Here is a 25,876-nt window from a genome sequence, read left to right on the forward strand (position 1 = left end):
ACCGTGGCGCGGCGCTCCGCGCGCCTGGTGACGCGGCCTGTGCATGCGCTTCCTCAGCTCGTAGAGGGCGCGCGCACATGCTCCTCCTCTAGGCCCTGTCGCCCTTATGCTCCCTCCTGTCAGTCAATGCGGACCATCTCCCTGTCACAGCCTGTGCACGCGCATCCTCAACTTACAGGGGGCGCGCGCACACGCTCCTCTTGTTTGGCTGGTCACGTTTCTGACTCCTCCTCCCAATCCCTTCAGGCCTTTCCCCTGACTGCCCCTCCTGTCTCCTCCTCTTCTCTCCCTGACCTATCTCTATTGTCTCCCACTTCTCTCTCTGCTCCTCCCCTCTCTCCTATTGGTGTGTCTCCCTTTATAATCCCTGTCTGTCCACTTCTTCCTTGCTCTGCATAGTTCCTGTTTCCCTGTGTGCTGACCTATGCTGTGCTCCCACTGTGTCCCTGCTGTATCCTGCTCCTGTGTTTATCTTGGATTTCCCTGGCTTTTGACCCCTGCTTGTTCTGGACTACTCTGCTCTCTGGTACCCTTTTGAACCTTGCTACGAACTCTACCTCACTTACCTCTGGCATCCTTGGACCTGGCTTTGTACCCTGACGACTCTACCCTCTGGACCCCTAGACATTGGTACACGGACACGACCATTCTTACGCTTACACCCTCTGACGTTGCAAGTATATCTAACAACTCTCTCCACAGGCCCAGCAATGCTATACCACACTCCGGGCTTGCTCCCACTGCTGTGGGTGTGTGGTGCAATACCTTTCCCACCTCAGTACTGGGGTCTTGCCAAGTCTGCGGGCATACAGGCGTGACAATCACAGAGCACATTCAATTAAGGGGCTAACTTGCATTAGGAGTGAGCTAGCACTCTGATTTTTTAGATGCAGAGTGCTAGGGGATAATAATACACCTACATATTGTTATTATACCTTAAACTCTCATATAAAGTCACATATAAGAATTTAGTTTTATTCCAGGTATTTTAAAATACAAAGAAAGGAACCCTTTTCCTGTCAGCCCCGGCAGTGAATACATTAACACGCACATATGTTTGGTATAAATGAGCTGAGTATTTACTAACTCCGGACTTCAAAGGGCACCCTGCTGGTATGATGTATATAAATGCACATAGAGTAGTTTTGTTTCTCTCAGATCAGTAGACACCATCTCAATGAGTACTTGGCTTACTCGGTGACAGAAGAGGATGGTTTTCAACATGGCTGGGGTAAGTAATAAGTTTCTCCAGTCTTCATACTGTAAATACTCTCCTCCTTTTAAGTAGGTTTTTTGTCCTATCTTACACATCATTTAAAATACTATATTCAAATTAGAATACAATACAGATGCAGCATCTTGTATGTACACCATCAGCTGCAGCAAAGCATGTGCTTGTTCACCGTGTGCAAAGCATTGATTGTCCACAGCAGAGTGCAATGCAGGGGTAATGGCCCATCAGGATTAACAAAGTGGGGAGTCCCTGGGACTGAAAAAGACACCCACAGTGTGAATCCTACGGGGCTGCGCCAGCAATCTGTAAGAGATGAGCAGTAAGAATGAGACAGAATCATCATTCTCCTTGCGCGCCTCTAATAGGCGATCGCAATGCTTTTATTTTAATAGCACAGTATTGAAGCAGTGGTTCCCCAGTGCTGAACCGCATTAATTTCAGCCCCAGGGACCCCCTTTTTCCCAAGTTACAGGCCTCTTTATGCTGTGTCATTATCTCCGTTCATTATTTAAATCTCCCTCATCACAGAGCTGAGACATTTAAACTTTACGGAGAGGTCCGCGACTTCATCTCCATTTTACTGCTCTCACAAATTTACTGCACCGACACACTTTATTCGAGCAAATACCCAGTATGTACCTGGCAGATACCTGGAATGCGCCGCTCCTCACCTCTGACAAGCCCCGTTGCGTTTGCCTTCCCAGCCTGGGTTCATAGGTAAGTTGTGTTTATTGGTGCTTCACCATAGATAGCTCATAAATGATATATACCATGTTGGATCCAAGTTCAAGGACATGTAGAATAATCCATCCATAACATCCCAGGGTGAAAAACCAGAGGCCTGGTGGTGCCCACGCGGGTACCCCAAAATAGGTCTCCTATAATGGTATATACCACCCTGGGGGAAATATATCAGTCAGTCCAGCACTGGGAGGTAATAGTATAATGGGCATAAGCCCTTTACCTTCCTTGGTGGTGTCCTTGAAGGGTGGTTCCGATCCAGCGTGCAATCCTCTCAGGGTACATACAAGCAGCAAGGGTGTAGAGGAGCACAGCAACGTTTCTTGGCAGCATACCAACTAGTGGACCGCCAAAATCAGGGTAACTCCAGAAAGGTGCGTCCCTACCATTGCTGTTTATATACTGACCATTAAAGTATCCTTTTTATACTATTCCCTGTCTGGAATTACCCTGATTTTGGCGGTCCACTAGTTGGTATGCTGCCAAGAAACGTTGCTGTGCTCCTCTACACCCTTGCTGCCAGCCTGGGTTCATGCCTGGCTGACGGGCGGCTGATCTGTTAAATGATAATGATTAGGATTTAATAGGCTGCAATGCTTCGCGTGTCTACCAGATGGCATAAATTCATGAATTGTAATGCAGTATATATATATATATACTGTGCAGTATTGCAGCCAGCGGGAATAAAATGCTTCAATCCCTGCCTGGAAAATACCTCAATGCACTCGGGCAGAAAACAGTCACAAACCTCAATACACCCGGGTATACCCGAATTCGTGGGACTAGCCGAGCTCGAATAAAGTGTGTCGCCAGTGTATAGACAAAATAACTAAACTTACAATTCCAATTCGCGCCTTATTTGGGAGTGTAGAAATATTGATAAATCACTTCTATTAACGCAACCTAAATTTTTTGTTTTTACAATTCAATAATGTCTACACTTTATAGAAATTTGATTAATCTGGCTCTATGTACCTACTATGTAGGTAGGTTGTGTGGACCTACTAACATTATAGCACCAAGTCACATGGATTCAATGTCTGTGTCATTTGCCTTTTTTCCATTTTTATTATTGTGGACACCTACCCTAGGTGCTCCACAATACACATTTTGGGGGGGATAATTGACTAGCAAATAGTTGTTGCTAATAGTTTCAGCATTATCTCTAAATATTTTTTTATTTCTTAAATAAATATTAAATGTGGAAGAAATAAGGCAGTTAGACTCTCAAACATTTCCATGGTTTAAAATGAAACGATGTGATAAAAGTGACCTTTTGCCAGTTAATATACTCTATGAGGCAAATCTCATTCAACTTCACAGTCTGTTGTAAATGAAAGCAAATGTTCAATAGGTCATTTAATTCACAGCTCGCAGGATCTTTTTCCGCTATTGAAAGTTTTAAAAAGAAAACAAACAAATAACATCAAAGGTGAGGAATTTTGTATAAAACATTTGGCCAGTTCATGTATGAGACCTTTTTAAAATGCTCTGTCAGCAGTGTGCTTTTAACAGGTGAAAAGAAGCATTTATAGTTGAACACCTGCTGTGCTCTATGCCACTGAGCAACCTGCAGAGTTTAAAAACAAGAGTAAAGATGGGACTGTGAACCTCCTACACTCAAAATGAATAGCATGTATTTATTTCCTAAGATGATACCATTTCAAAGAAAAAGGAAATGTAGCAAATGGGAATTACATTTTTTAGTAAAGAAAAAAATATTGATTAACTGGAAGTTAAGTTATATCCACAAAAACAAAACAAAAGTTTATGAGGTTTAGGTTTATATAAAATAAAGGTTTATATATAAGTCATGTGAAAAAGAAAGTACACCCTCTTTGAATTCCATGGTTTTACATATCAGGACATAATAACACTCATTTGTTCCTTAGAAGGTCTAAAAATTAGGTAAATACAACCTCAGATGAACAACACACATGACGTTACACCGTGTTATGATTTACTTAACAAAAATGAAGCCAAAATGGAGAAGTCATGTGTGAAAAACTAAGTACACCCTTACTGATTCCATAGTAATAAAGATGCTAAGTAGCAGACAGGTGCTGCTAATCAAATGCCTTTGATTAATTGATCATCAGCAAGTGTGACCACTGTCACGGGAGACCCAGTCTTATCAACACATTAATACCAGGATTCTGGATTGAGCACAACAAGGTGGGCAAAATAAATTGTAATTTATTTCCTTTTAAGACAAACACACAATTCTTCACAATTACACTTAATAAACACTTCCTGGCATGGGGAAAGAAAATAAAATGTCCACGGAACGAATTACTTGAAAACAAAGTCTCTGGGAACCCCTGCACGCATGCGAGTGGGTGCGCGATTTGAGCCGTGCGACAATCCTTGGCTAGGGGCGCAAGTTGCCACCCAGTATCTCCGCCAGAGGAAATCCTTTAATTATGTCCTTACAGGATTCGTTCGGGAATCCTTAGCTGAAACGAATTCTGGAAGAGGAGAGCAATCCTTGGTTACCATGTGGTTAACCCCTCACACTCCGGAACCACTGACGCTGTAATTTGGACAGGTCTTGGTGAATCTCAGATGAATCTCACTAGGATTGAGCTGCAGGCATTTTTACAGGGTTATGGGTCCTATCTCTAACATACCCAGCCAATCCTCCCATGGGAATGACTTTTCCCACCTATCCCAGACTTGCCAGTAGTTTTCAAAACGGGCAGAAATTGCTTTCCGGTTTGCTAAGAGCATGAGCTAACTTGGCACCTAAGCTGCTTAGCATACTGCTCCCAACCCTTACCTGGTGACAGTAAGTCTAGGGTTTGGCTACCAAGTGTTGATAGCCCATACTTCGCACCAGTATCTGGTACTTTGCAATGTACTGGCCGCCCTAACACCTAGGTTCTCAGAGGCTTTTGAACTCTGGACTTCTTTAGACACCGGGGCACCAACTCCGCAGGGGGCCCTTTGATGTATGGAGATGAAAAATTCCTCAGCTCATCCACCCTTAACATATTGACATGATAATGGATTCATTGCCCGGCTGACAGGCAAGGGTTCCTGTCTCTACATTTTAAAACATAGCTAAAACACATTTTATTTTTATATATGGTTTCTTTATGTGTGAGTGATATAAAAACAATAGGTATGTGAATGTTACATCCTCAACTATCTGGATTCCAAAAATTAGAGTGTTGGCTCCTTCAAAAACAAAAGTTAGCTACTTAATTGAATAGGCTCTGTGATGTGGTTTGCGGTTTGAGTCATGGAATACAATGTATCACTGCTTGCCAGGATGGTAACCGCAGAAGCACTCCACCACTTGACCTTAATTGGTTAACGAGACCGCAGGATACATTGTTGCATTCCGCCACTTCAACTAGAGTGCAAACCACTTATCCACTTGAGTTTGTGGTTAAAACTTCCACGGAGGGTTTTGTGGTTTAGGAAGTGATACAGAGCTTCAATGTAGCCGCTTTCCACAGATGCACTTATCCAATTAACGCTTGGCACAGTGCTAGGAGCTCCCCCTTGTGTCGCGAATACAGTTTGCACATTCAACATACATTCATAGAACTGCAGCTAGTTTCTGAGCTTCAAAAAAGGGACATTACAGAGGATCTATAGGGGTAACATGGCATTGTGGTGACAACAATTAACCCCTTCATCCCCAACAAGTCTTAGGGGTAACCAGACGGGCATAAGACCTTTTTATTGGCCTGGTTAACCCCTTCACCGCCACAACCACCTCTATAAAAGCTGAAATTTTAGCAGTTTGCTGGTCTGGAGCATTCAGGTGTGCCAAGGAGGAAAGACATCAGCAATGATCTTAGAGAAGCAATTGTTGCTGCCCATCAATCTGTGAAGGGTTATAAGGCCATTTCCAAACAATTTAAAGTCCATCATTCTATTGTGAGAAAATTATTCAAAAGTGGAAAACATTCAAGACAGTTGCCAATCTTCCCAGGAGTGGACGTCCCAGCAAATTCACCCCAAGGTCAGACCGTGCAATGCTCAGAGAAATTGCATAAAACACAAGAGTTACATCTCAGACTCTACGGGCCTCAGTTAGCATGTTAAATGTTAAAGTTCATGACAGTACAATTAGAAAAAGACTGAACAAGTATGGTTTGTTTCGAAGGGTTGCCAGGAGAAAGCCCCTTCTCTCTCAAAAGAACAGGGCAGCACGGCATAGGTTTGCAATGTTGCATCTGAACAAACCACGACATCTGAAAAAATGTCCTTTGAACAGACGAGGCCTATATGGAGAAGTTTGGCCATAATGCACAGCGCCATGTTTGGCAATAACCAAACATAGCATATCAGCACAAACACCTCATACCAACTGTCAAGCACGGTGGTGAAGGGTGATAATTTGGGCTTGTTTTGCAGCCACAGGACCTAGGAACCTTGAAGTCATTGAGTCGACCATGAACTCCTCTGTATACCAAAGTATTCTAGAGTCAAATGTGAGGCCATCTGTCCGACAGCTTAAGCTTGGCTGAAATTGGGTCATGCAACAGAATGGCTGTAAAAGAAAAGAATCAAGGTGTTGGAATGGCCCAGTCAAAGTCCAGACCATAACCCGATTGAAATGTTGTGGCTGGACCTTAAGTGAGCTGTGCATAAACAAATGCCCACAAACATCAATGAACTGACGCAATGTTGTAAAGAAGAGTGGGCCAAAATTTCTCCACAATGATGTGAGAGACTGATAAAGTCATACAGAAAACGATTGCTTCAATTTATTGCTGCTAAAGGTGGTTCTAAAAGCTATTGAATCATAAGGTATACTTAGTTTTTGTAATGATTATGCTCACCACAAACCAGGGCTGGACCGTAGGGCTGAGGTGGGGATAGATATACACCGACCTTAGAACACAAAGCCTGGTCAGGGTTGTGTAGTCCGTAGACATGCATAGCCAAGGTCTCGATTGGAGAAAGCAGCGTAGTCCGTAGGCATGCCGGGGTCAGGGCAGGGCATATTTCTGGGCTAGACCAGCACTTCCGATCTAGTATTTCTCCCGGACGTGCTGGGGAAGTTCTCTCAAGAGGATGTCTGGGAGCGTAACAATCCTGGGTGCTGGAGTGGGTGTGCTTCTGGCAGTGGGTGATAGTAGGTGGTCTGTGAGGATGCTTTCCTCCTGCCGTGGCCTTATCGGGGTTGTCATCACTTGTCGTGGCCTTATTGGGGTTGTCATCTCTTGTCGTGGCCTTACCGCTGTTGTCATCTCCTCCACCAGTAGTGCATGCATGTATTCTGCAGGCGGAGGGGGTGAGCGTGGAGGGTCCCGTTGTGTGTTTGGTTTTGGAACCGTGAATGTAGATTCAGGCACCTCCAGGCCACCCTCCTGCTCCTGCGTCGACATACTGGGTCAGGGACACCAAGAAAATAATCGATCTCCGTGATGTTCCTCTCCATCTTATCCATATCCATAGCATTGGGGATGGGTGCAGGAGCAGATGAGCTGTGGGGTTCCAGCAGAGCAGCATCAGGGACGGGTGCTGGAGCAGGTGAGCTGGGGGTTCCCAGCAGAGCAGCATTGTGGATGGGTGCTGGAGAAGATGAGCTGGGGGTTCCCAGCAGATCAGCGTCGTGGGTGGTTGCTGGGTCAATATCGGGCTACCAAAGCCTTTGCTTTAAGTATATGGCAGCCATTTTTTTCTTGACATAATAAGGCCCAGGGTTCTTAGCCTTTGGATTCTTCAGAACGTTTTCTTTAATCTCCTTTCGCTTTAGCTTTCGCATAGAAACAGCTTCCGCCTTTCGCTTTCTTGTGGTCGGTACAGCAGAAGCAAGCAGGTTCCTGTGTCTGTAGAATCGGGGTTGATCCATGGATGAAGATTGAAGAATGCACAATGCAGTATCTGGACATGAGCAAGTTCAGATAGAGATCAGAGTGTGGGAGGCTATGCAATTAGTGTCACCTTTTATACACTGTGTCCCTATTTGAATTTTATTGTGGACATGGACATGAGCTGCAGGTGTTAAAAGTGGGCGTACTGTACTGTGTACTAAATCTGTGGAGCGATTCTGAGGCCCATTTAATTAAAGTATAAATACACCATCCATTTTGTTGATTGAATGCACATTGAATACACATTGAATACACATCGAATGTATATTCCTCTGTGCTTGATTTTTTTCTGAAAGCAGTGATGCAGAGGAAAAAGATTTCAAAGGATCTCAGCATGAAAAAACAGGATATGTACAAGAATGGACACGGAATTTTACAGATCTAACGCTGGTTAGTTGCTTTGGTCCTCGGTTTAACAACAAGCGCAGTCAGTTTCATGCCCATGGTAAGGCAAAAAGTGTAAAGTGGAGTCCCACAGTCACTACAGAGTAAGTATTTTTGTTTTCTTTACTGTACAGTATGTACTGTAATTACACTATTACTGGTAAAATGCATTAGCGTGTTTTACAGTACATTTTTCCTAGCATTGTCCTATTACCCTAATAACGTCTTGTATGCATGTTTTTAATATTTGATCAATTTTTATATTTTTCAAATCACTTACTTTTTATTTTGACTGTACATATCGTACATATACAATATACATATATTGTACATATACATATTGTACATATTTGATTGTACATATACAGGCAGTCCTCGTTTTACAACGCTTCGTTTTACAATGAATGGCTTATCCAATGCTATGCAATGCATACCTATGTTCATTTATACAATGCCAAAACGGCTTATCCAACGCTGTTACGACGCTTTGCAAAGTTGTTTATGTGTATATAATATAATATTATGCTATATAATATATTATATTTGTATATTATATTATATATTATGTTATATTATATATATATATAATACGGCACTGCCCTGAGGAAGGTCCCGTTGGGAGGACCGAAACGTTGGCGGCCCTGTGTCACGCAATACACTTTTTTTGATACTAACTCTGCAGTGTGCTGTCTTCTTTTGGTTATCAGGATCCCCTGGTCACCACACGTCTATATAATACAGTATATATACTATATAATTTATGTGTGTGCTGCATATCTTATTGTCTGCGTAAAATATTTTGTGTATTTTAGCATTAAAAATGCCTTCAGGAATGGAACCTTTTATTTAAACAGTGTTCCTATGGGAAAACGTGTTTCGCTTTACAATGTTTCGCTATCCAATGCCATTTTGAGTAACACATTGTGTCGGATAACCGAGGACAGCCTGTACTGTATGAGGAGGCATAGTCACATTTTGGGGGGGGGTGGGTATTTACAGCATGCACTGCAGTGAACCTTTATTGTAAAACCATTCAAATGATGTCTTTGAACTACTGTACAATGTACAGCTAAACCCCGTTATAACGCGGGTCTCGGGGTCCACCCCGAGACCACCGCGTTACTAACGGGGTCGCGGAAAAAAAATGGCCGCCGCTTTAATGCAGATTCATCCCGCGGGACAGGAGATGGGAGCGGGCATGTCCCTCCGCTCCCCGCTTCCCCCTGTCACCGCGGGACAGCCCGCGGGGCAGGAGATGGGAGCGGGGATGTCCCTCCGGTCCCCGCTTCCCCCTGTCACCGCGTGACAGGCCGCGGGGCAGGAGATGGGAGCGGGCATGTCCCTCCGCTCCCCGCTTCCCCCTGTCACCGCAGGACAGCCCGTGGGGAAGGAGATGGGAGCGGGGATGTCCCTCCGGTCCCCGCTTACCTCTGATCCCTCCACGTGCCCGGTGCTCCCGCTGCCTGCATGGAGGTGGTAGCGGGGGGTTTCTTCTCCCCACCGCTGTCCCTGGCACTCCCGCTGCCTGCGCGGGAGGAGGGGGGGGAGCGGGTGGTGGTGCTGGTCGCGGCCTTTCCTCTGCTCCGACCCCACCCCCCGTCTGTGTAGAGTGAGAGAGTGTGTGTGTGTATGTATATATGGGAGAGAAAGTGTGTTTGTGGGTGTGAGTGTGTGTAAGTGTCTGTGAGTGTGTGTAAGTGTCTGAGTGTGTGTGTGTAAGTGTGTGTAAGTGTCTGTGAGTGTGTGTAAGTGTGTGTAAGTGTGTGTAAGTGTGTGTGAGTGTCTGTGAGTGTCTGTGAGTGTCTAAGTGTGTGTAAGTGTGTGTAAGTGTCTGAGTGTGTGTGTAAGTGTGTGTAAGTGTCTGTGAGTGTGTGTGAGTGTGTGTGAGTGTGTGTGAGTGTGTGTGAGTGTCTGTGAGTGTGTGTAAGTGTGTGCAGTGTGTGAGTGTGTGCAGTGTGAGCAATGAGCAGTGTGTGTGCAGTGTGCAGTGTGTGTGCAGTGTGTGTGCAGTGTGTCAGTGTGTGCAGTGTGAGCAATGAGCAGTGTGTGTGCAGTGTGCAGTGTGTGTGCAGTGTGTGTGCAGTGTGTCAGTGTGTGCAGTGTGAGCAATGAGCAGTGTGTGTGCAGTGTGTCAGTGTGTGCAGTGTGAGCAATGAGCAGTGTGTGTGCAGTGTGCAGTGTGTGTGCAGTGTGTGTGCAGTGTGTCAGTGTGTGCAGTGTGAGCAATGAGCAGTGTGTGTGCAGTGTGCAGTGTGTGTGCAGTGTGTGTGCAGTGTGTCAGTGTGTGCAGTGTGAGCAATGAGCAGTGTGTGTGCAGTGTGCAGTGTGTGTGCAGTGTGGCAGTGTGAGCAATGAGCAGTGTGTGTGCAGTGAGTGTGTGCAGTGTGTGCAGTGTGCAGTGTGAGCAATGAGCAGTGTGTGTGCAGTGTGTCAGTGTGTGCAGTGTGAGCAATGAGCAGTGTGTGTGCAGTGTGCAGTGTGTGTGCAGTGTGTGTGCAGTGTGTCAGTGTGTGCAGTGTGAGCAATGAGCAGTGTGTGTGCAGTGTGCAGTGTGTGTGCAGTGTGTGTGCAGTGTGTGTGCAGTGTGTCAGTGTGTGCAGTGTGAGCAATGAGTAGTGTGTGTGCAGTGTGCAGTGTGTGTGCAGTGTGGCAGTGTGAGCAATGAGCAGTGTGTGTGCAGTGAGTGTGTGTGTTTTTTTTTTTTAAAACGGTAGCCACGGGAAAACCGCGTTATAACCGAATCGCGGTATAACGAGGCGCGTTATAACGGGGTTTAGCTGTAACACTTTTATATAATCCCACCTAATTATAGTTGCACCATCCCCCCTCAAAAAGCATACAGTTGTAGAAGGACATTGAACAGCTTATCGACACCTCCCCCAGAGTGATACAAGACATTCAAACATTCTCATTCTTTTTCAGGCTGCATTGCATATTGTTGAAAGAGAAAAACCGGGCGCTACCTGTATGTATAATAAATACGGGATATAGGTGTTATAACAACCTTAGATGTGCGTAAGGTATCCCTCCGCTTCTTTGTCTCCTCCTGTGACTCAAACAACCCCAAAAAAGGATCTACCCGGGATCCTTAATGAATAGGGAAACAAGAGAAAGAGATGGGTGGAAGGGTGAAATGGAACAAAATATGGTTCAGGTGTGTTAAGCCCTGAAGCAATGACAATGGGGTTTTAAAGTGTGTATTATATCTTAACACTCACACGGCCTTGTGAAAATGCTGTCGCATCAAGGTATCTTTTGGTCTTCTCCTCTCTGTCTTGTAGAGTAGTTCTTCACTCTGCGTCTGCGAACTTCTTCTCCTTCTTCTTTGATGTAGTGTCACCCTCGGGATAAACGAATGAACAAATGAGCAGAATACATAAACAGTATTATCATGTCCCAAGGGATACAAACAGGGTTAAAATATACTATAAACACTCACACGGGCAGGTGTGAGTGCACTCTTTGGGGAGGCTTCTTTGGACTCCAGGAAACGATTCAGCCTCTCCAATAGAGTTTAGAAGGTCTGTACTAAAACCCATCAATAAGTCATACAATGGGAGGTGTATAAAAGGGTACTACTACTCACACAGCCAAGTGTGAGCACACACTTGGAATGGTATCTTTGTTGCTCCTCCTGCAGTCCCCGGATCGTAGTTCAAAGCAGGATAGGGTGATGAAATCTCGCTCCAGAGTGGTAAGTAAAGGTCTTAAACCAAAGGTAAAAGCCAAGGTTTTATTAAAACAATACACAGAAAAAGTACCGCTGACTCAACAAGTGAGCAGCGCTGTAGCAGATAAAAAAGCCAGTCTGTAGGGAATGTAGTGCAGGACTCGTGGTATTGCAGCAAACTCCCTCCGCGTCCAGATGTAGTGCTGCGCTTCCCTTGTCCCACTCCCGACGGTGGCTGCAATGGTTCAAAACATTGGGGGGGTTTGATCTATGCGCTTCGCCCTTTCTTGGGCTTCCTCAGGCTCTGTAGTTAGAAAGGATTTGGCTCATGGCTCCTTCTATATATACTGCGGCCGACCAATCCACTACACCCCCACTCTGCTGTCATCAATTACATCGTTGAAGTAAGGCTGCTTCCAATGCATTCCTAATTGAAGGAGCGGTAAGCCCCATGAGGTGGTTGGTAATCAAACATGTCATCACATATTCCATGACTTAGTACTAAACAAATAAAACTCTATAAAAAATGCAAGGCTACCTCCTTAGATGATAGACTGTTATTAAAACAAAACAAATCTCGTGTGGTGTTTATTTAAAAAATAGGGGGATTGCTGAGTAATGCATACATTTAAACACATCTGATGTGTTGGCTCATTGGTATAGATAAAAATAGGGGGATAGCTGACAGATGCATACATTTAGACACTTCTGATGTGTTTGCTCATTGGTATAAATGAAACGTATTTTTCCAAGAGAAAAATAGTCCCCGAGATTGTTGAATACATTAGGCATGATTTCCCATCTGGTCACCGTTTCTTCCAGGACAATTACCCGAAACACACGGCGTCCTGTGCCCATATTCTTGCAAGCGGTATCAACTGGTTAAAGATGCCACCAGAGTAGGTTCTCCAGTTCTCCAGTGTACTGTAGAGAAACTGTTCGATAAATGTTTCTCATTGTTTTACACTGTTTATATCTCTTTAACTAATTCACCCCCCCCGTTCAATTCCAGATCACCAGATTTGAATCCCATCGAATTGGTATGGCATCAGATGTAGGATCATATAAGAAAAGTTGTGAAACCGCTCAAAAAAGAATGAATTGGCCAAAGGAATACTGAGTTTCTAGAACAACATACTCACCGTACAACGATGCAATAAATATATAGATCATATAGCTAGCATGTTGCCCATTTTTTACACCGTAATGGGCAGGTCACCGGAATGTAGTAAGGTACTGTACTGTACTGTAGTAATGTAAGTACAGGTACAGTAAGTATGATACTGGTAAGCAAGCAAAAAAAAAAATATATATATATACAGTACAGGATGTACACTGTACAGTACATTTGTTTTAGACATGTGTGTGCTGTCTAACCTACAGTAGTATAGTTATAGCTATACATTATATGGTTAGTGCAATATAAATAACGTGCAGGAAATCCCCCCTCCCCCCAATACTGGAAGGTAAGACACAGTGCTCCAATCCATAACTTTTTATAGTTATAGTTATACTGTAGTTATACAGTTATACTGTATATAGTTTGACAGTAGTAATAGTCCAATATTGTGAAATACTCAATGCCTTTAATGCTATTTTATGAACTATTTTTTTCTTTTCTTTTCAGAGCTGCAGCACTACAGGAAGGGGGGGCATGAGTAAAAGTTTTGTACTGTGTGTATATGGTAGTAACAGTCAATAATTTACACTAACCCCCCTCTCTCAATTATAAAAGAACTACAGAATGCAATGCAGCCATTACGAAGAAGATAAAGACAAGATTGTAAATTTGGAAGAAGAATTATTCATTTTTCTATGATTATCCTGTACAAATAAAAGTGTTCCTTCTTTAAATTACAGTGTGTGTGGGGGGGGGGAGGAGGTGTGTATGCAGGATTCTTTGTTAAAAGAAGTATTTTGAACAGGTTATCAGAATGTTTTGAACCCCACCCCCCAAATAAAAATTACAGTATGCCACCCACCTCATAAAGTACAGTACACATGATTGTAGTGTAGAATTAAAAATCTAGTGATTGATCCTAAGAATAGCAAAAATTGGTATGTAAGCCCATGTCGAGAAACAAAAAGGGGTCTTTTTTTTTTCAGACTTGAAATTCACGTTGAATGAGAAGTCATTCTCGCCATAGCCCCAAGAAGGGATTTACACACGTGCGCGTGCGTGTGTGAAATCGGCCTCAAGAAGACTACACAAAGGCTCCAATTAAATGAATAGCATTGGGGGAGGTGTCGATAAGCATTTGAAATACTTTAGGATTTGTGTGTTTGGGGGGGGGAGTGTGTATGATGGATTATTAGTTCAAAGAAATCTTTTGAACAGGTCATAGAATGTTTTGAACCCCACACCCCCAAATAAAAATTACAGTATGCCACTCACCTCATAAAGTACAGAATACATGACTGCTGTGTAGACTTGAAAAGCTAGTGATTGATTCTAAGAATAGCAAAAATTGTTATGCAAGCCCATGTCATGAAACAAAAAGGGGTATATATTTTTTTCAGACTTGAAATTCCTGTTGAATAAGAAGTAATTCTCGCCAATCCCCATATGCGTTTCAACAAGGTTCCAATGAGAGACACACACATGTGCCTAAATGGGATGACATGCATACGCGTTTCAACAAGGTTCCAATGAGACATACACTCTTGCGCTTAAAATAAAAACAGTATGAAAAGAAGAGCAAGCTTACAGTAGCAAAAGTTGAAAGTATTGATTAATAAATAATACATATAGAATAAAAAATATAAATTTTTATTTTTGGGGTTTCTTAGCAGAGACATACTGTACACGCATGAATGGAAAATTTTTGTTAACATTAGGAAGAAGAAGCGATGTATTTTTGTATTACTCCTTTTCCCTTTATTATCTTGCAAAAATGCAACAAAATTCGTACAAAATACTTCTTTCCCATGTACACCATACAGTATGGATTCGTAACGTTAATCTACAGATTACAATTACACACACACACTTGCAGAACTGTACGGCAATAAAAGACAGGTTGAATTGCTATTAGATTTTTAAGACAACAACTCTCGATCGCCCACTTGTTTCTCGACGGTATTGCAGACCGTGCTAAAATTTCAATTTTCTGCATCCAATACAAACCCAAGTCAACACGCGTCTTAAGGCGGTACGGTTGGAAGAAATTGCGCGCATCACATGAGTATTCTGAGGTATACACCACGTGATTTGCTAAAATTATGTCCGCTGCATCTGTATATAGCACTCACTTGTATTACACTATATCTTGGAAAAAAGGTTCTTGTGTGGACGAAAATGTCGATATTTCTTCAATGAAACAAATGATATTTTGAAGACAATTTAAGGGTATGACGATCGGGGGTTAATCAGGCCAATAATAAAGGCAGTATGATTAACCCTAAATCGTGTTGGGACAGAAGGGGTTAATTCTATGTACACCACAAATGTCATATTTTCCCCTACAACACCGTATTGTCCCTGTTTTGCAGTGACTAACCCTACATCGCATTGGGATTGAAGGGGTTAAATGTTTGTGCATCCCACTGATGTGTTTGCCCCTACACAATCTTTCTTGTCCTCATTTTGCAGTCCATTACCTGACTGTAGTAATAGCAATGTACGCGAATTGGGCCAATTGTATTTCATACACAAGGAGCAAGCTAGCACTCTAATTTTTGGAGTGCAGCTAGCTAAGGGTGTACTAAGCCCATACATATTGTTTGGGGTCCCCCACGTATATGTATATGTATATATATTTAAAAAAATATATATATATATATATATATATACAGTATATATAAACTGTATTTTAGTTATGTTTTAAAAGGTATTGGCAGGAAGCTTTTCCTGTGCCCAGCAATGAATGTATTAACATGCCTGTAGAGGGAGAAAGCGGGTGGCCCGGTATTAAAGGGGTTGCACCCCATTTGGCCACCCCTCAGGGCCACCGCTCACGAGCTGCAGAAAAGATGACCCAGTTAGCGGCATCCTCTGATGGCTCCCACCCAGCCGGGGCGACAACCCTCCTCGTGACGTCTTCTGGACAACCTAGACGGGCTGCATCAGCAACAGCGGCGGAGAGCAGCGGCCATCCACCGGATCCCGGCGGAGAACCGGCGGCGGCGGCGGAGAAGAAGCCGCCACTCCGGCATCCTGCTGGCGGCAGTTTTATTTGGGGGGAGGGTTGGGGTGTACGGGAGGTGGGTGTTTCACATTGTTTGGCGGAGTCGGCGATTCCCAGCGATGACCGGAGCCCCACAAACCACGCCGGCGACCCTGCATCAAAGCCGTGTACTGCTGTGGCAGCTACCCGGGGCTCGCCCATGACGGCGGCAGCGGCAGAAGAGCCGCGATTCCGGCAAAGTGCCGGAGCCCTTTCTGAGTGGGGGGAGGGACAGGGATTGCGGGAGGGTTTTTTTTTTACCTGGTTTGCATGGAGCTGTGTTTCGCCACAAAGACCTGGGACCCCGGTCCTGCATCGTTTCCCCTGTGCCAACCCCAGGCGCTGCTGTGGCAGCGACCCGTTGCTTACCGGCCCAGATGTTGCCGGCGGCGGCCACTCCAGTCGCCCTGCAATTGGGACCAACGAAGGCTGCGGTCTCTGCGGGGACCAGCGAGGTAAGCCAGACCAAGTTGCAGGCTGACCCTGACTTATTTTTCCCTGTTGTTTCACTCTAGGGGTGACTGGGGTGTGGCAGGAGATAGGGGCACCAGGGGAGGGGAAGGAATGGAAGCTTGTAGGGCAGTCAGGATTCCCCATTACCCTGGCGGAGCAGCAAGGGGACTCTCAGTTAAGAGCCCCACTGTTGCAGCCTTGCTATGTGCCGGAGGTATCAGGGGTTGTGGCAAAGTTAGACCACCCCCAGATTTCAGGGGTAGTGGCAAAGTTAGACCACCCCCAGATTACCTGCCGGCCAGAAGCTAAGGTGGGTGCATCTGCACCACCAACCCTGAGCTCACCTCCGGTAATGGGGGCACAGCTTCAGGGAGAGGGGCTCGCACCCAGCTCTAGGGTAGGATTTCCTGGGAGAGGGTTGGGTGGGCCAGTGGGAACCGGGGAGGGAAGGCAGCAAGTGAGCCAGCCAGATTTCCCCATTACCTTGGCGGAGCGGCAAGGGGACTCTCAGTTAAGAGCCCCACTGTTGCAGCCTTGCTATGGGCTGGAGGTATCAGGGGTTGTGGAACAGTTAGACCACCCCCAGATTACCTGCCAGCCAGGAGCTAAGGTGGGTACATATGCACCAGCAACCCTGAGCTCATCCCTGGTAAGGGGGAGCCAGTGTCAGGGAGATGGCCTCACTCAGGTGTCCCTAGGATCCAGGTTAGGATTAGCTAGGGAGAAGCGGAGTGAGGGGAGGCTGCAGGTAGGTAGCCAGCATCAGTTCTCAGTGGGAGAAGGAGGGCTAGTGGTAGCCGGGGAGGTACAGCAGCAGGTATGGCAGCTAGAATTCCCCATTACCCTGGCAGAGCCTCAAGGGGTTTCTCAGATCAGCAACCCCCTGTTGCAGCCTAGCTATTGGCTGGGGGTATCATGGACAGTGGCCAGTTTGTGCCACCCCAGAGATACCTGCCAGCCAAAAGCTAAGGCGGTTGCATCTGGAGAGGTGCCCCTGAGCTCATCCCTGGTAAGGGGCAGACAGTGTCAGGGAGATGGCCTCACTCAGGTGTCCCTAGGACCCAGGTTAGGGTTAGCTAGGGAGAAGCGGAGTGAGGGGAGGCTGCAGGTAGGTAGCCAGCAGCAGATTTCAGTGAGAGAAGGATGGCTAGTGGTAGCCAGGGAGGGAAAGCAGCAGGTATCGCAGCTAGAGTTTCCCGTTACCCTGGCAGAGCCTCAGGGGGTGTCTCAGATCGGCAGCCCCCTGTTGCAGCCTGGCTATGGGCTGGGGTATCCGGGGCAGTGCCAGGCTTGTGCCACCCCAGGGATACCCGCCAGCCAAGAGCTAAGGCTGTTGCATCTGGAGAGATGCCCCTGAGCTCATCCCTGGTAAGGGGGAGACAAGGTCAGGGAGGTAGGTGCACTCAGGTAGTTCCAGGGTCTGGGTTAGGATTGCCCAGGGAGGAGAGGAGTGCAGGTGGGCTGCAGGGAGGTAAGCAGCAGGCTGAGGTGCTGGGCCTAGGGGAGGCTAGGCAGGGAGGCACCGTGGAGCAGGGGGAGATAGGAGGTCAGTGGGGTGTTAGGCAGCTGGCAGAAGCTAGGGATGGGCTAGGTAGGCAGAAGGTCCCTTGTTCTGACTGGCCAGGAGTGACCCCTCTGACAGAACCCCCTGGGTTCCCAAAGGAGAGGTTGTGGGTAGATAGGCAGCCAGAGAGGATAGTCAGGAGTATAGCAGAGCAGCTACAGGGTGGCACAGAGCCAGGGCAGGTAGGGTCCCTACAGAAGAGTGACATAGCCCTTTCCCAGACTTGGTTGACAGGAAAGCGACGGTCTGTGCTGGATAGCTGGTCTCCTGCAGATGCAGAGACATGCCAGTCTCTGGGCAGTGTGCAGCCTGGACTGCACCGGGGCCCCTTCACCATGGACTTGGTTCCCAAGGCACTGGGTGGGGAGCAGAGGGAGGCAAAGGAGAATGCCCAGCAGCCAAGATGGAGCCCTGCTCCCCAAGATCTGGACTTTACAATCCACTGTGGCCAGGACAATGTACTGGACAATGCCGGATGACAATGTTGCCAGGCCAATCCCTCAGGACTTATTGAGTGCGTCAATGGCGCCAGTGGTACCCCAGGGCCTGGGGGAGGCAACTGGGGCACCAGGCTCCATTGAGCAGGGGAGGTGTAGAGGGAGAAAGCGGGTGGCCCGGTATTAAAGGGGTTGCACCCCATTTGGCCACCCCTGACTGCACCAGGGAGACAAGGGGTTAACTGGACTGAGGTCCAGAAATGTGATTTAACCCTTGTTATGACCTGTAAATGTATTTCCCCCTGTTCCCCTGTTCCATTGTAATGTCTGTGTTTATCAGTGTCTGCATCACACACACACTAGAATCCATCCGGGAGCACAAGGGTTAATAGTTCTTTAATGATTATAGCTATTTGTGTAGTTTTCCCGCCTTTTCAGGCACCATTTTGCAGGCCCCCATTGGCCGCCATTAGGGCTCAATGCATTCCAATGGCGAAGTGTGCTGTTTTAGTCCTGTTTCCTGTAAAGACCTGCAGGTGGCGTCCGAGAGGGAGAGCGGCGGTTTCCCATTGAAAGTCTATGGGCCCATTGACTTCAATGGAGATTCCTCGAGGTACCCTTTCGAAGAACAAGTTGGCAGCCATCCAGACCGCAAACCGCAAAGCGGATACAATGTCCTTTAAAAGAGCTAAAATCACTTGAGTCAAGTTCAACGTCAATTAGCGTGGGAATAAACAGTTCTAAAGCACCTAGGAATAAAATTATTTTTGCTCCTAGTTCCTGGGCTTCCCCCCACTCGACCACCACCGGGTCCCAAAATCCTGGACCCCCGATAAGAGTCGAACCAGATAGAGCGGGTCGCGCCATATGCTTCAATGGCGGCGGCAGAAACAGCTCCGAAAAATGACTAAGTGTGAAATGCTGTAATTTAGGGATCCATATCTCCGATTCCGGAGGGACCAGAGGATCAAGGTTTGGGGTATCTGTAGTCACTGCTCCGGCATAACTACAGAACCATCCTTGACCCTCTTGGACGAACCCGACGGAGTATGGACCCCTTGAAAGTTCGGGACTTTTTCCCATTGATTCTAATGGGGGAAAAGCCGCATGGTGAAAAAATGACTAAGTGTAAGATGTTGAAATGTGTAAGTCCATATCTCCGGTTCTGGAATGCCCAGAGGGATGGGATTTGGGTGACATGTATCCAAGGTTCCGGCTTTAATGCATGCCCATTTCCAGCCCCCTCAGACCAACCAGAAGGAGTATGGACGACTGTAAAGATTTGTTTGGATTTTCTCATAGACTTCAATGGCGGCGGTTCCCCATTGAAAGTCTATGGTAGGAAACCCCATTGACTACAACGGCGGAGTTGCTCCATTGAAACCCATGGCGGCGGAGCCCGTTGTTTTCAATGGGGATTTAGTGAAAAGCTGAGATTTCTGTTAGCGGAGATTTTTGTATTAAAATGAAAAATGATTTAATGTGCATTTGTGTAACTCCGGCTCCATAGGTCGTAGCAAGTCGCTTTTTGAATCATATGGTGCCCCAGTTCCGGCCATTAGAACTGGGAAGTTTGGTTCTGCTAGACCCAATGGAACCGGATATTTTAATACGTTTATGTTTTATGTTTGATACTGTGTCCCAAGGTAGGGACAAAGACTTAGGGGAAATTCCTTTGTCCACCAAGATAGCAGATGGCCCCAAGAGGCGCCCTAATGTCTAGGATTTGAGTGCTGTTCAAAGGGTCTTGTCACCCTTCCTGTTTACCTAAGGGCGGAGGAAGCTCAAACCAGAGCAGTTTTTAAGTGTTCCATTTAACACCTTCCAACAAAGGTTTTCCTGCCAGAAAGCCAAATGGGTAGACTGGCTGGTATTCCCTTTGCATATGTGGGGCTACAGAAATGAGACCCCAGAGTTCTACTGCGCATGTGCCAACCAGCAGGGGGGCATGGATCAGAATGCTTTCCCACGTTAATGAGTGGCTGGAGGTAATTGAAAACCAATCCCCTGTACTTAAGGTTATGGATAGGGCCACAAAAGGTATATAATCTGTGGTCAAGCCCTTATCCGTTGTTGGTCATGTTTTGCAAGTTCTTCAAGTGTTCAGTCTGTTCTATACCATCTTGTTTGCTGAGAGAAACGCTATGCACTGTCTTCCTGCCAGAGGTCTTTTCATGTCTTTGGTGTCTTGATGACTATGAAGAGTGCTGTATGAACTGCCAGTCCAGCTGTGACTGCTTCATCATTTCCATTTTACGTAAGTGTCTATATTTTGCCTGTTATTTATATAATCTGTTGTGTTTACCTTTATCAAGGAATAAATTATATTTTATCATATCTAAGTCTCGTCCCAGTTCAAACCCAGGTATATATATATTTATATATAGTTTTGGTGTAAATTACAGCCTGTCACAAGCTACCGTGACAATGCCTATACAGTATTTTAAGAGTAAGGAAATTAACATTATAAGAAAATGACACTTGGGGCGTGTAATCCTGGGCTTTGAAATGCTTAACAGGATTCGAAGGCGTTAATCTCTTGTTAGCAGGAAAGAGCAAATAATTTGTTAGCTCTTCCGTGCTAATTGAAGCCCCAATATCCTTAGATAAAAAGGGTCCATTTGGCCTAGCTAGACGGAGCGGTATTCAGTAAGAAAACAGGATGGTATATGCTTATGGTATAAGTAGCAAGTGGCTAGGTGGGGAAAGAGGACATTTCTGTTGCACATGCTCTGTGCAAACCACGAAGCCACTTTTGCCAGTAGTTCCTAGCATGGGCAGAACAGGGATTGATGGGTTAAATGTTCCCACGGAGGGGATTGGGCTTGCATGTTTGGGATAGGACTGTAAACTCTATAACCATGCCTGCCTAGCTATCCCCAGTGTGATTCATGACATTTACAAGCTTTGCCCAGGATTATGTTAAAGAACAGTGGTAGCGGTTCCAGGATGTAAGGGGTTAACAACATCGTAACTAAGGATTTACCCCTACTTCAGAAATTTGTTAGCCCTGGAGACTCCCAAATATATCCTAACGAACTACTACGAACTTTCTTTATTTGGCCGAGTTATTAGGTTGGCAACTTGCGACCTAGCCAAAGGAACTTTAAGCCAGTGACTTTATTTCTGCAGCTTTCGTGCAAAGGGCAATGTATTTCATTTTCCCATCCCAGTAAGTGTTGTATTAAGTGTATTCTGAGGTTGTCGTGTGTTTGTCTAATAAGGAAATAATTGACAATTTATTTTGCCCTCCTTGTCATGTTCAATCGAGAATCCAGAAATATAAAAAGTGTTGATAAGTTCTGGTCCACCGTGACAGAGTGCCACTTCTTGCTTTCATTCCTGATATCTGCGGTTTCTCTACATATTTGGACTGTTGGTGCTGTTCACTTACAATATTGTTTTTCACTAGCACCTCTTCTAAACACATTTGATTGTTCCTTGACAGTTAAACGTAAGGTGTCTGCTGTGATTAAATCCTAATTCTTTCCCCTGAGGACCATAGCCAGGATATGGCACTTGAATCCCCCAGAGGATCTCCCTATGCTGGTTTATACCTTTCTGTCCTCATGCCTGGCTGCAATGCACCTAGGACTACTGAAAACAGGACTCGTCGCATACATCTGGTACAGAATGCTGCGGGCAGGTTGTGTTTAACAAATTAAAATCTGGTTTTATGTGGGGGCAAGGGGTTAGGTGGGTTGTGTATTTGTGTTTAGTACATATTGTAATGTTTATTGGGGGCAGAGGGGATGAATGAAGGGCCAAGTACCCGCTTCACTCACACCCTCTGGCCCCAATAAAGCTGCTGTTGTTCCTTAACCCCTTCATTGCCTTAGCGGTTAGCCGCTAAGGAAATGAAGTTGACTGTAAATTCATTTTTATTGCATGGGATTCATGCCGAGGGGCCTCCGGTGCTGATATTAATGGATATCAGCTCCGGAGACCCCGGGCATGAATCCGATACAGGAAAAATACATTATTAAGATGCAATATATTTTATTGCTGTATATCAGCAATAGTGTCTGGTATGAATGTAATACAGTATACATAGTTTATAAATCCATACAGATCTCTATTTTCATCTGTTGATACATGTGAGGCTTCTGGACCTCTGAGCACTGTGTAGAATATCTCTAGTTTGTCCATTAAAAGATATTTAAAAGCTGCAACAAAACCATATATTGATGTGAAACGCAATTCAGAAATAAATTGAACCTATATATTCTTCAGTGACAAGTTACTAAGCTGCTTTTATCTGCATGCTTGTTAAGCTCAAATAAATAATTTACAGCCATCATCCCCTGTCATAATGAAAATGTAAACTAGATAAAATAAATAACCAGTTGGAAAGTTTAATCCTTGTAACCCTGTCATGCTATCCATAAGGCTAATGCCTTAAACATTAGTTTTATGCTCATTTTCATTTTGAAGGAATTGAATTATTTTTTTGCAAGTAGCTTTAAACGGAACAGAAATAAATGTTATATCTTTCTATTTGTGAGCCAGAAATACATTTTCCAGAATTCAAAGGGAAAAAAAATAACCAAGGGGGTTTGAAAAAATGTAAAACTCTATCATGCATAAATGGAGCCTCATCAGAGAAAGTAATTTCCCTGAAGAAAATACTCAATCTTTTGTTTTATGTAAGTTATCAACATTAATATTTTATTCATTCTGAAACTGCCATTTCCCTGTTCCATACAATACACTGTAGTTTAGTTGTGGTACTGTATCTTAAATAAAAAGTTACTTTATCTAATACTAAGGTCTGTGACATGATATATTTTGATGACACAGTATGTCACAATAGTTTTGTTGTCATTTGTACAGTAATTATACAAGAAAATCTTAAACTCTATAAGCTTTTGAGGCAAAATATTTCATATACATAATGTACTAGAAAGCATTTAGCAAATTTGACAAAATGATTAATGTTTTCCCAGGTACAGTACAGATCTTGTTTTAAATGCTACCATTTATCATCAAATTGATTTTCAATGCATATATTCTTGCCATTGATAATCAGAAAAGGGTTTATAATCAGCAGCCACAGTATTACAGTACATACATATCTTATCATATATTAATTATAGGTCTAAAATTATACTGTCTCTCTATGGAGACAAATCTTTTTGTAAAATTGAAACTGGTGTTTTGCATATGAATGCTGCTCTTTGACTTACGGGTCTTAATTGGGTGTTTAATAGTTTAATTCTCCATAGACTTGAAACCTGGAGTTAATTACGTACAAGATAGATTTTCACTACTATAGCTTGGTTGGTGAACTTTAATACAATGTATCGCTTTTCATTACCAATATAAATGTGAACTTTAATTGGACACAGTTATTCTTGTTGATATTCATTTTTCCATTAAACTCCATTCCTGGCTTCGGTTGGTATTTCACCACTTTTATACTGATTTAATTTAGGGAAAGGAAATATTAAATGTTGCTCTGTCTCTTGCAGACGAGAGCAGAAGCAGAGTGAAAGTGTACAGGGTAAGAGAAAGAGAGTATCTTGGGATGCAGAGAGGAGAAGTAAACAATGTTTTGCCTTAGTAACAACTACAGTACATAATTGAGAATTTGGTCAAAATAGATTACATTATAGTTAATATGTAGGTCACAAACGGTGACAGAGTACAGGAATTTGTGAAAACATGTCCACTGCATAGCAATTCATGAGTCAAATATGTATTTCTAGTTTTAGTGACTTACAGTAGAAGCATTCGAGTGTTCATTAGGGATTTAGCAAAAACTTAAATTAGCTATAAAATCATACAAACATAGTGACAAACCGCTTACCTAACAGTACAAAATAAAAAACTTGGTGCAAGGGGAAAAACCAATGATATCTAACACTTGAACAAACGACCACCAGGGGTCACTAGAAGCCCTATAGTTGCACTCAGAAGTTATAGCACCCAGGTATAGGTACTGTGGATAAATGGTATTTTCATAAATATAGGCCCAAAGGAAAAGGGTCCAAAAGCCACCTTGCGACGGACTCACAACAGTCCAATATTAAAATAAAAAAATAATAACATTTTATTGGTCTCTATAACGCGACAAAAAACACACAAAAACATATATATACACAACGGTTTTAAATCCCCAATGGGAGAGACAGCAATAGGTACAGTAGAGTATAGCCTGAATATATACTCTACTATAAGGAATACATGTCCTATATAAGAATGAGGGGAATATGAGGTAGTATGCCATTCATAAGCATTCATAAGCCTCAAGAATAGAAAGGCCAGATTAGCCTTTGCCAAAAAATATCTAGAAAAGCCAGCCCAGTTCTGGAACAGCATTCTTTGGACAGATGAAACTAAGACCAACCTGTACCAGAAAGATGAGAAGAAAAAAGTATGGAGAAGGCTTGGAATGGCTCATGATCCGAAGCATACCACATAATCTGTAAAACACGGTGGAGGCAGTGTGATGGTATGGGCATGCATGGCTTACAATGGCACTGGGTCACTAGTGTTTATTGATGATGTGACAGAACACAGAAGCAGCCGGATGAATTCTGAAGTGTATAGGGATATATTGGGGCCTATGCAGGAAACAGCGATAAGCCCTATCTCGCCAGTTTTTTTTTAAAATATGCCTACAGCAATTCAGTAAATGCCGAAAAGCGATTGGCAAAATCCGCCGTTTTTTTTGCCAGAAATTAAAACTCGCCACGCGCTTTGCGAGAAGCCCTATCTTGCCAGTTTTCAAAGTCACTGTATTCTAGTAGCGCCGATCAGCATCTCGGTGCTGATCGCCGCTATAGAATGGAGAAATTTTCTCCAAATCGCTACGCCAAAAAAAGTTGAAGAAGCTGGGGCTGAGCGGCGATACGGGACTTAGAAAAAATCAGGCCCTTTCCTGCCTCGGATTGATGCCGGGGGTCTACACAACTGATACCCATTAATATCAGCACAGGAGCCCCCCCCCCATGCATCCGATATAGGAAAAAGGCATTTACAGCCCACTTCATTACCTTAGCGGCTAACCGCAAGCCCTAAACCACCGTTGGGTGGTCCAATGCCTGCACGTCCTTTGCTCCCTCATACAATGATTGCTAACACTTGAAATTACCACCAGCCGGTGCGCAGGGAAGCCAGGGACTCCAAAAGGACGTGCAGGCATTGGATGCCTTTATATCTTGCTGCCAATTCATGGTGAACCTGGGCTGTTTACATCCACTCTGCAAACCTGGGACTCACCCTACCACCGCAGATGACCACAATAGAGATTTCGCTCCCACGAATGGTTCTGTTTAAAATCCTGTAAGTGCACATTCTTATGGGTTGCTGATTTTTTAAATAAATGTACCTTATTATTTACTCAGTTACGTGCTATGGAGCTTGCGCTTTTGTTTGTTTTTTGTTC

This window comes from Ascaphus truei, chromosome 1 (assembly GCF_040206685.1).
Source record: "Ascaphus truei isolate aAscTru1 chromosome 1, aAscTru1.hap1, whole genome shotgun sequence".
NCBI lineage: Eukaryota > Metazoa > Chordata > Amphibia > Anura > Ascaphidae > Ascaphus > Ascaphus truei.